At 43.8% G+C, this 11,430-nt stretch overlaps 1 long non-coding RNA gene across 3 annotated transcripts; it reads right to left on the reverse strand.

Annotated features, from left to right (window-relative positions):
* Positions 1-453: 453 nt before the first annotated feature.
* Positions 454-10,940, reverse strand: LOC309652474. 3 transcript variants are annotated; one of them, XR_014258736.1, is made up of 4 exons: positions 8,669-10,940; positions 7,474-7,733; positions 4,370-5,062; positions 454-625 (listed from the first exon to the last, which is right to left on the reverse strand). It is a non-coding gene; the product is annotated as an uncharacterized lncRNA (long non-coding RNA). The 3 variants fall into 3 exon arrangements; XR_014258737.1 differs by having other exon boundaries at positions 454-629; XR_014258738.1 differs by lacking the exon at positions 454-625 and having other exon boundaries at positions 720-5,062; positions 8,669-10,935.
* Positions 10,941-11,430: the final 490 nt, after the last annotated feature.

The raw sequence follows: 11,430 nt of genomic DNA on the forward strand, positions 1-11,430 counted from the left end.
TGTGTTTCATTTTACTAACGGCACCACCTTTAGCCACCAGCTTCTCAAACCTCTTCACCTCCCTAAATCTTAACTTCCTCATCTGGAAAAAGAGGATTCTATCAGCCTCCACACATAGAAGCATTTAGAGCTTCAAATGTTCTGCTTCTAGAACAATGTCTGGGATACGGGAGGACCAGGCTGGATGGCTCACAGACAGGAATGACAGCACCAGGGTCCATGGAGTTCAAAGAAGCACCCAGACCCCCTCGGACCTTTGTGTGGAAGCAGCACACTGTCACCCCGCTCTGCAGTCTCCGTGACACCAAGGCTGGAGACAGGACCCCGCTCCAGCATCTCCAGAGGACCCTGTTGCATGGTGCTAGCCAGGAGATGCGTACTTCATGGTGAGCCTTTCAAGCTCATCTCTGGGACTCCTGCAATGACAGTGGACGCACCTGGAGGAATCTGGCTCAGGGGACAATCCCAGCTGCGAAGTATCCTGGGACATGGACCAGTCACTTTCAGTTCTCTCTTCTCCAGGTGAGCAAGTAGGAAGGGGTTTCCAGCTTGCAGATGGCAGACGGTGGGACTTCTGGGTCTCCATTATCATGGGAGCCAATTACTCATCAACAACTTTCTCTCTCTCTCTCTGTAGATAGATAGATACATAGATAATAGATATGATAAGTAGATAGATGATAGATACAGACATACATAGATGAATAGATATTGATAGATAATAGACAGAGATAGAGGTTGAAAGCTAAATAGATAGATAGATGGATAGCTAGCTAGCTAGATAGGATACATATGGTAAGTAGACAGATGATAGATAGATAGGTCAATAGATGACTGATAGAGGATTGGATTAGATAGATAATATTAGATAGACTGAGATGGATAGATGATAGACAGACATACAGACTAGATAGATAGATGATAGACAAGTGATACAGATATAGATATACAGATATAGATATATAGCCGACGGGTTCTGTTTCCCTGCAGAATGCTAATACAGGTCATCTACACTTGGAGATAGCAAACAATAACCCACAGATTAATAACCCATCAAATAGCCCAGCAAATCGTGCCAGCTGCCTGTTTCTGTATACAAGCTAAGAATAATGATGTATTTTTTAAATGGTTGGGGAAAAAAGTCAAAAGCAATGAAAACAGTCAATATTCTATGAGACTTGAAAACTATGTGAAATTCAAATCAATAAAGCTTTATTGGAACACAACCAAGAGCATCCGTTTAGGCAACGCGTATATCTCTGTACCCGTTGCAACGCCGAGCTGAGTAGTTGAGACGACGCGTAGGGCCGAAAAAGCCCCCAGTATTTCCTCTCTGGCTCTGTACAGACCACGGGTGCCAAGCCGTGCTCTACGTCTTTGAGGAGAAGTCAAGCAAAAACCTTAAGAAACCATTAGCTGCTCAGTCTCTGTGATGTTGGGATGACATCTTATTCTGCACAAGTCTCCTATGGAAGATTCCACAGGCATCATCTCCCGATGCTTTTCTGAGGGTTTTCCACCTTTGGGGACACGTTGTCTGTAAGGCCCACGCCACCCTTGACAGCCCCAGCTGTCGCCAGTAACGGGTGTGTCCCTAAAGAGATCCCATTTCCCCTCTAACGAGCACCGCACGGCCCTGCTCTGCACAGCTTTCAAGGCGCTGAGTCATCTCCTTCTGGAAAACTCAGTCCATTACTTTTCCTTCTGCAAAGCAGCCAGGCCATGTCATCTCCTTGCCAAGCTCCCACAAACTGAGATAATCATAATTGCTAAATGGATTACCATAAATACCAGTTTTGCAAGAGCAGAAACCCAACGGCAGCTGTTACCCCGAAGCGCATTCCAGAGGACGGCGTCGTGGGTGACTTCATAGTGCATTAGGTGGTGATTTATGTGGAAACATCTCCACGAAGTGAGCTGAAAGGATGCAGGCAGGCGGGATCATGGACGCAGTCATGGCGTTTTGAAGAAACAAAAAGATCGAGAGCAAGTGTCGTCTCTCTGGCTTTTGGGCTTCTCGGCTCCCAGACGAGGGGAGAAGTACTGAGAAGCATTGGACTCACGTCACCTCTTGATCTAAGCAGGTGGCACATATGCAGTGTCACCTCATGCTAGGATAGGATGGGTTCTCCCCCTGAATCCCGAGGGTGACAGTATCGTCTCCTTGGTAAAGGCAGCCCTTGGTAGTGATTCCAGATACAAGAGGGTGAGGGAAGAAAAGAATTATTGGTTTCCTCCAACTCCAACAGGAGATACACTTTCATTTTTATATTGCATCTTTCCACTCTGGAAAATGCCATTGGGGTCCAAGGAAAGGAACAATTTCGGGTAAGAGCCATCAACACCATACAGACCTGGCAACTGGACACCCTCTCACCAGCAAGGGATGGTCTTGGGCCGGTTTCCAAGGCTGAGAATGAGTGCAAACCCAAGCACGGCTGCAGAAGTTGAGTGACTCATGGAAAAAACACATGAGTTTGTGCAAATATGCATGTGTCTGCCTGCCTCCCCACCACATGCCTTACATGTACTGTGTCTATTGCTTAAGAATACGCAGGACAAAATAAGATATCATTAAATAACTGAATGCAATTATCTGATGCCTGTGATTAGCCTCAAGAAGAGTCTGGAGGTCCAAGGAGGGGAGTGGGTGTGACTATAGATTCAACAAGATTACCCAGGGGCTGGTAATCACTCAGTGGGATGGGTATATGAGGGATACAATATACTCTTCTCCCTGCTTTTGTATGTTTGCAGTTCTCCAGACAAATATAAATTTCATCTGACCATCACAAAGATTTTAGAAGGCAGAGTATTTATTTATTTATTTTTAAAGTGTTTGTTGGCGCGTAGTTGATTTACAATGTTCTGTTAGTTTCAGGTGTACCGCCAAGTGAATCACTTATACATACACACGTATCTATTCTTTTTCAGCGTCTTTTCCCATATAGGTCATTACAGAGTACTGAGTAGAGTTCCCTGTGCTATACAGTAGGTCCTTAGTAGTTGTCTACTTTGTATATAGTAGTGTGTATGTGTCCATCCCAATCTCCCAATTTATCTCTGTCCCTCAGAAGGCAGAATATTTAAAAATGTACTCTTCCCTCAACCCCTTCACCTGAAATGTCTTTATGTCCCTGTCAACCACAAGGACAAGATTTTTTAAAAATCATTGAGTTCTGAGCTTCTTGGCAGCCAAAGGAAAAAGTGATACCTCTTCTGTTTTGTGAATAACCATTTCCCAACAATTCTCCCTGGGAAGAAAAGCTGTTCCAGTCATATCTCTGAGTCATTAATCCCCAAAATGTTTTCAATAATTCCCCCACAGGGAACACGGTGACATACTTTGGAAATGCACTCTGCTATAAATATTTTCACTTTAACATCCAGTGCGTACTAACAAAGTGCTGTGCAGAGGTAGCAATTCTGTGGAGAACTACAACAGCAGTGGTCTAAGAACTCAGCTTTTGGGTGGTCCAGGGTGAGTTGAAAATAACACCTATGCTATCTATGAGCCATGGTCCTTCAAGCCATACTCCCCAAATATCGCATCTTTCAAGTGGTTCGTTGACCCAAATGAATGGCATTTTAATGTCGTATCGTCTGGCAAAGGCATGGAAAAATCCACATTTTCTGTGGCCGGGTAAGGGCAGAGGCATAAACCCTAATAACTGACCACGGAAACAGTATGGTTATACATCTGTCATGGGGGCTCATGGCAGAATGGGTGGTGAGTGTTCCTCAGTATAGCTAATATCTTCTCTATAAATGAAAGTCCTCTCCACATTATGCTAAGTGAAATAAGACAGACAGAGACAAATACGGTATGATATCACTTATATGGGGAATCTAAAAAATACAACTAGTATTAGTGAATAAAACAAAAACAGAAGCAGACTCACAGATATAGAGAATAAACTAGTGGTTCCCAGTGGGGAGAGGGAAGGGGGGGAGGGTCAGGATAGGGGGAGGGGATTAAGAGGTACAAACGATGATGTATAAAATAAGCTACAGGGATATATTGTACGGCACAGGGAATATACCCACTATTCTATACTAACTATAAATTGAGTATAACCTTGAAAAATTGCGAATGACTACATTGTCCAACCTGTAATATTATATAATATTGTACATTAACGACAGTTCAATAAAATAATAAAGTTAAGTTTTAAAAAGTCCTCAAACATTTTAGCGAAGGAAATGCTTCAAATTCAGACTTAGAATTCGGCCATACAAATACTTCCATCACTCGCCCATAAAACATCTGGATTTGAGCAATGCACTCTCTTTGTGACGTATCAAGAGGTATTTCATGCAAAGATAATTTGAAGCAATGAGAACCGCTGTATGGCGCTTTCTGACTTACCTCTACCTGCCATGCAAACAGAGCTCTGGTCCCTGGGCTGCTTCCCAAGGTAAAACTGATCTCTTTGAGTCCTATCTCCTGGCGGGAGTGAGAACATTAAGTGAGATGTTTTTAAACTACCTCCGGAATAGGTCAAATAGTTTAATAGTAATCAGATAGTAACTGATTACTACATCAACAGTAAAACAAAGAACCAGATTTAGCCATGACCATAAGCGCTGGTCAAAGGTAGCAGGGCACTTATATGGGCTCCCATGGGCTTCTCTAGAAGCCGACTGTATTGTAAATTCCCACTCCCTCAGAATCCTTGTGATTGAGAAGCTCACACAAGTGAAATTCACCTTCTGTCCCCTATCAGAGAGAACTCTTTCATAAACTCAAAAAACTGGGTTAAAAGACGTATTCCAGGGACTCCGGTAATAGTAAGTTGGAATAAAATTAAATACCCAGCGGGTGTTTATAATGCTGACTGAATTACTGCAAGATATTCTACAGAACAAGAACAAAATTGAATATCGTTGTGTATACAAATGAATACGAGTAACCATGACCCTGGAGCAGGTCAAATGTAAGTGTGATTGTGAATCACACACCTTTAATGAAAGGGGTAGGTGAGGCCACGTCTCAGCTCCATCTCCTATGGCTGTGTCCCCTTCCTCAGGTAACTGGTGACTCCATCAGGTGGTTTTTCATCTGAAGAATGAGAATAACGGCAGAATCATTGAGGGTATTATGTGTGAATGATTTACCGGGTAGATGATAGATAGATAGATATTGATAGATAGAAAGATAGATAGACATATAGAAAGATGGATAGAGATAGGTAGGTAGATAGATAGATAGACATATAGAAGGATGGATGGATAGATAGGTAGACAGACAGACAGACAGACATATAGAAGGATGGATGGACAGATAGATACATAGATAGATACATGGATGGATGGACAGATAGATAGAAGGATGGATGGAGAGAGAGACAGACAAATAGAAGGATGGATGGATAGATAGATACATAGACAGATACATGGATGGATGGATAGATAGGCACATCAGATAAATGACAGGTGATAGGTGGAGAGATAGATATGAATAGATGAAAGATTTATAGATTCGATAGATGGTAGATAGATGATAGAACAGATAAATGATTGGTGAATGGATAGATAGATAATAGATACATAGATATGGATAGAGGAAAGATTGATAAGATTTGATAGAAGAGAGTAGACAGATGATTGATAGATATGAAACACTGGTAGATGATAGATAGCTAGAATAATATGTATTACCTATTATACGAATTTATGCTTATTTCCACACCCATGCAGTTGAGTTTCTCATGTAGAGTAACCCAGCAATTAGAGGATAGCCATTTCAAGTGAGTTAAAGATTGCAATTTCTGGGCTTCCCTGGTGGCGCAGTGGTTAAGAATCCGCCTGCCAATGCAGGGGACACGGGTTCGAGCCCTGGTCCAGGAAGATCCCACATGCCGTGGAGCAACGAAGCCCGTGCGCCACAACTACTGAGCCTGCGCTCTAGAGCCCGCGAGCCACAACTACTGAGCCCGTGTGCCACAACTACTGAAGCCCGCACGCCTAGAGCCTGTGCTCTGCAACAAGAGACGCCACTGCAGTGAGAAACCTGCGCACCGCAATGAAGAGTATCCCCCACTCGCTGCAACTAGAGAAAGCCCGTGCGCAGCAACGAAGACCCAACACAGCCAAAAGTAAATAAATTAGTTAATTAAAGAAAAATTGCAATTTCTACATTTAAGTGTTGTATATCAAATTTTAAAAACCTTATTCTTTTAAAATTCTCAGTTTGCTAGCACACTCACTTCAGAAGAACTGATGGCCTTCCCCATAAATAGTAACAACACCTTTGCAAGGAACCCGCAGCCCCTCTGAGAGAGGGGACTTCATTCCACCTCCTTTTGTGTCCTGCTTGCCTGGAGCAGATGACCACGTTCTTCTCATTTGCTCCTCAAGCGAAATGTACTTACGCTGTTAATAAATGAATTCTAGCTTTCCACACTGAAAGGATCTGGAGATCCAACGTGTTTGGAAAATTATTTTCAAGGCTGACCTCACCCATCGCTGACAGCTTTGGCAGAGGCTGTGGTTAGGTGCCGGTTCGGCTCAACAGATACGCCAGATGAATGAGGGACGGTGTGCTTTCTGCCACGGGGAGAAGCAGTGACCTAAATCTAAAGATTGAGCATTTGTTTCCAGTTTCTGCTGGTGACCTGCCTCGATCTCTCAGTCTTTTTAGAGCTTCCCGGTTCCGAGGCAGAGTCCGGGCAGGGCGGGAGTCTGGATGGGCAAGCGTTGCCTGGACGATCGGGATTCCGGAATCCCAGGGACAAGGTTTAGGCAACCTCATGGCTCTACCCCCAGCACGTGTTAGGAAAGGATTTCCCTCTTCATGTTCTGCTGTGGACCTTCACCCCCCTTTACAAACTTGCTACGTATCTGAAGAAAATGAAAACACTAATTCAAAAAGATCCATGCACCCCCATGTTCACAGCAGCACTATTTACAGTAGCCAAGATGTGGAAGCAAGCTAAGTGTCCATCGACAGAGGAACGGATAAAGAAGATGTGGTACATGTATACAATGGACTACTACTCAGTCATGAAAAAGAGTGAAATAATGCCATTTGCAGCAACACGGATGGACCTAGAAATGATCATACTAGGTGAAATAAGTCAGACACAGAAAAACAAATAGTCCATGTTATCACTTATATGTGGAATCTAAAAAGAAAATAAAACAAATGAATGACTATAACAAAACAGAAGCAGACTCACAGATAACGGAGAACAAACTAGTGGTTCCCAGTGCAGAGAGGGAATGGGAGGAGGGGCAACAGGGGGGTAGGAGATTAAGAGGTACAAACTACTATATATAAAACAGATAAGCCACGAGTATATATTGTAGAACATGGGGAATACAGCCAATATTCTATAATAACTACAAACCTTTAAAACAGTGAATGACTGCGCTGTACACCCAAAACGAATATAATATTGTAAATCAACTATACCTCAATAAAAAAATTAAATAATAAATAAATAAGAGCAAAAAAAAAAAAGATCTAACCTTGACTGGATGGATTTTCAGACAAGGCTGAGTTCTGAAGGTGACAGTCTGCAAAGATTTCTTCTCCAAATCAGGTCACATTCCCCAGTTCTAGAGACGGAGACCTGATATCTCTGGGGACACTGATTCAGGCTATTAGAGGAAGAAGTTGTCACAATTTTGAAGGGTGATGTTGTTTTCAATGATCACCAGTGCCACTGCCCTCTGCAAGAGTGGGAATGTGGACGGATCGTGACCACCCGCTGAATGCCATTTCTTTGCTGGAAGGGAAACAAGCAGTGTTTGTTAGAATGAAAACGAACCTTGGGAGAGTTTTCCCTTTCAGAGTTTATAGATATCCCAGAGAGGTCCCAAGAGGTGAGAGGGACAAACTAGGGCCAGACCCCCAGCCAACATTTCCCCCATGCATGGTGTCTCTCCAAGAGAAAATGAAGTTATCTGTTATAGTGCACGATTCCCCTGCATTACCCTGAGCCCTGGCACATCCATCCTCTTCCATTTCTGTTCCGCTCTGCTCCCTCCTGGAAGGCAAGATGAGCCTTTACGATGTATAAACTGGTGATGTTCTGGCCAGCCCATGTCCTCAGAACACTCGAGGGAGGAGAGCCCCGAGGTCAGGAGCAGACCGGGCTCAAGAGGGAAGGGACCTTGGAACAAGCTCACGGGTCCAAAATGTTAGTTTGTCAGAAAAGGCAAACAAATACCAACTCTCCCAGAAAGAAGAGAGAATCTTTCACGGCCACTGAAACATGGGAGCGGAGATGCCTTCAAGATAACCAGCTTCTCCCAAAGCAGTACCACTCCCGTAGTAGTGTTAGTAAACACTCTTACTAAAGTAAGAAACATGAACAAATCCTAAGGGATTCTGACAAAACTCCAGGGGATGAACTGTATTTTTTTTTTTTTTAATTTTCACATCTGGAACTTCCAGAATCTGTCCATTTAGCATATTTCAAAAATAATGGACACATATGTAGCCTCTCCATATGAATTCAAGATGCTGTGATTAAGTGCCATATGCTTTGCTCTCGTAACTTGACAAAAGACATTATATTACAGAGGACGGAACATTTGATAGAAACAGTGTAGAATCCCTTTTTATTAACTTTCCTATATGTTTTCATATCTCCAGATAATTTTCCCAAAGACACAGGTAATTTTTTTTTTTTTTTTAGTAATGAAGTGTTTCACTTACACCCTTAGGTCTCTCATAAACTCCTTTGGTGATGAGAAAGAAACTTTCCATCATTAACGAAAAGCATATGCTGAGGTTTAGATGACATCAATCTGATTCCTGTAGAATGATGGGACTTTGGGAGTTCTGTGAAGTTAAAAAAAAAAAAAAGAAAGAAAGAAAAAGAGAAGAAGCTGTACAGCTTACTCAGCACTGGATTTCACACCAAGGGAAATGGCATGGAAGAGGGTTAAAAAACCATTAATGAGAATGTCCTGTCATTCTATCAAGGGACGTGAAGAAATGGCTAATGAGAATGGGGACGGCTTTCAGGGATGTTGTCATCTTGATGGCATCAGCGTCACTCAAGGCGCACTCTGTCCATCTTAGATGCAGTGCTGGCGGCATATCTTCGTGAGAAGCGGCATCTCCAGCGTGAGTGTCCAGTCGTCCCTCCCAAACTCCATCCTCCTCCCTCTTTCCAGTCTCCCCATCTGCCCCCTTCATGACTCACGTCTTGACCACAGACACCTGCCCCTCCCAAAACAGCGTCCACCCACTCCTCTCTGCGTGAGGCATTTCCCTGACATTCTCTTCCGCCCTTTCTTCTCCTTTGTTTCCACCAACGTGACATAAATGCCAGATGTCGGATGGGGCTGGGCATTTTTAAAAGGAAAAAAGAAATGGCAGACATCCTCAGACATTCCCGAGACCTCCCTCCTCCTTCCCTGAAGCTACTGTCCCATCTTTCCCTTTCCTGTCCCCACCGAATGTTCTCGAACATGGACCACACTCATCTCTCTCCTGTTCCGTTGACTGCTCAGCCCAACCCACCACTGCTGTGATGTTGCCCCAGGAAATACAGCACGATCTCCTTTCCAACCCAAGAACCCCTTTTCAAGAACCCATCTTCTTGGAGCTGCTCTTTCCTGCTTCTCCCCAGAAACCCTTCCCCTCTGGTCTCCACCACATTATCCCCTTCTGCTCTCCGTACCTCTCCCACTGCGCTTCATCAATCATTATTCTGGATAATTTCCTCTCCTCCATATTCCCATACAGGTAAGAGCTCAAACCTCTCCAGTACCATTTTTTTTTGATGGTGGTGGGGTTTCCTGTGCTTCAGAATATAGTTTAAATGGACTTTTAAAATTAATTTTTATCGGAGTACAGTTGATTAACAATGTTGTGTTAGTTTCAGGTGTACAGCAAAGTGAATCAGTTATACATACACATATATCCACTCTTCTGTTCCATTCTGTTCCCATATAGGTCATTACAGAGTATTGAGTAGAGTTCCCTGTGCTATATACAGTAGGCTCTTATCAGTTATCTATTTTATATGTAGTAGTGTGTATATGTCAATTATTTGCAAATGAAGCAACTGATAAGGGATTAATCTCCAAAATATACAAAGAGCTCATGCAGCTCAATATCAAAAAAACAAACAACCCAATCCAAAAATGGGCAGAAGATCTAAAAAGACACAATGTAAAAAAGAAGAGAATGTAAAAAAAGAAGATATATAACATATAGGTGTATAACTGAATTATTTTACTGTACACCTGAAACGAATACAACATTGTAAAACAACTATACTTCAATGAAAAATTTTTAAACATTAAAAAAATAAATAAATCTCCACTGGATCATGGCTAACAACTACGTGAATGAGAAAATGCCACATTCGGGGAGCAGCGGCCAAGCAGAAGAGATAATTGCATTAATTTCATTTTGTATGTTCATTAGCGCATTGGGGCCATTTAACTGTCCTCCCAGCCAACTCCTGCAGAAGCCGGAGTGGGAGGCTGCCACTCTCTTGCAGCTGATCTGAGCGGCACTGTCTCTACTGGGCGGAAATTACACTGGCTCCTCTGTGGTTTGTGAAAACAGGATGTGAGAGCATCTGGAAAGCCTTGGGGCGCAGCTTCAGGGAGCTCTGGGGTCTCCAGCATCTACTCTGCATGCTGTCTACGGGTGATGATGCACCCATTTCAATCTATTTCATTGATTTCTACCGATGCCTGGGTGTCCGGTTGGCAGTCGTGGGTGAAGCAGCATCAAAAACAAGTCACGGGACTTCCCTGGTGGCGCAGTGGTTAAGAATCCGCCTGCCAGTGCAGGGGACACGGGTTCGAGCCCTGAATCAGGAAGATCCCAAATGCCGCGGAGCAACTAAGCTCGTGTGCCACAACTACTGAGCCTGCGCTCTAGAGTCCGCGAGCCACAACTACTGAGCCCACATGCCACAACTACTGAGCCCGTGTGCCACAACTACTGAGCCCATGCTCTAGAGCCCGTGAGCCACAACTACTGAGCCCGTGTGCCACATCTACTGAAGCCTGCGCACCTGGAGCCCGTGCTCCGCAACAAGAGAAGCCACCGCAATGAGAAGCCCGCACACCGCAACGAAGAGTAGCCCCCGCTCGCCGCATCTAGAGAAAGCCCACGCACAGCAACAAAGACCCAACACAGCCAAAAATAAATAAATAAAATTAAATCTCAAAAAACAACAAAACAAAACAAGTCACACATAGGCAAACTCACTCCATCTCTCCTTGGATCCATCCCCTTTCCCGTCACAAACTGGGCTGCTGTGCAGAGGTGGCCGAAGCCCCACCTGGCAGGTGCTTCCATTCTCCCCAGGCTGACCCTTCCGTGGGAGATCGCCTCACACCCTAGGATGCTACGGGGAGATCTCCCTTCAGCTTTGTCTCATTGTCTTTACTTCCTATTCTTTTTAAAAGCCCTTGGGAGGGGAGTTCCCTGGTGGCCCAGAGGTTAGG

Source organism: Balaenoptera physalus (assembly GCF_965194825.1).
Source record: "Balaenoptera physalus genome assembly, chromosome: X".
Lineage (NCBI taxonomy): Eukaryota > Metazoa > Chordata > Mammalia > Artiodactyla > Balaenopteridae > Balaenoptera > Balaenoptera physalus.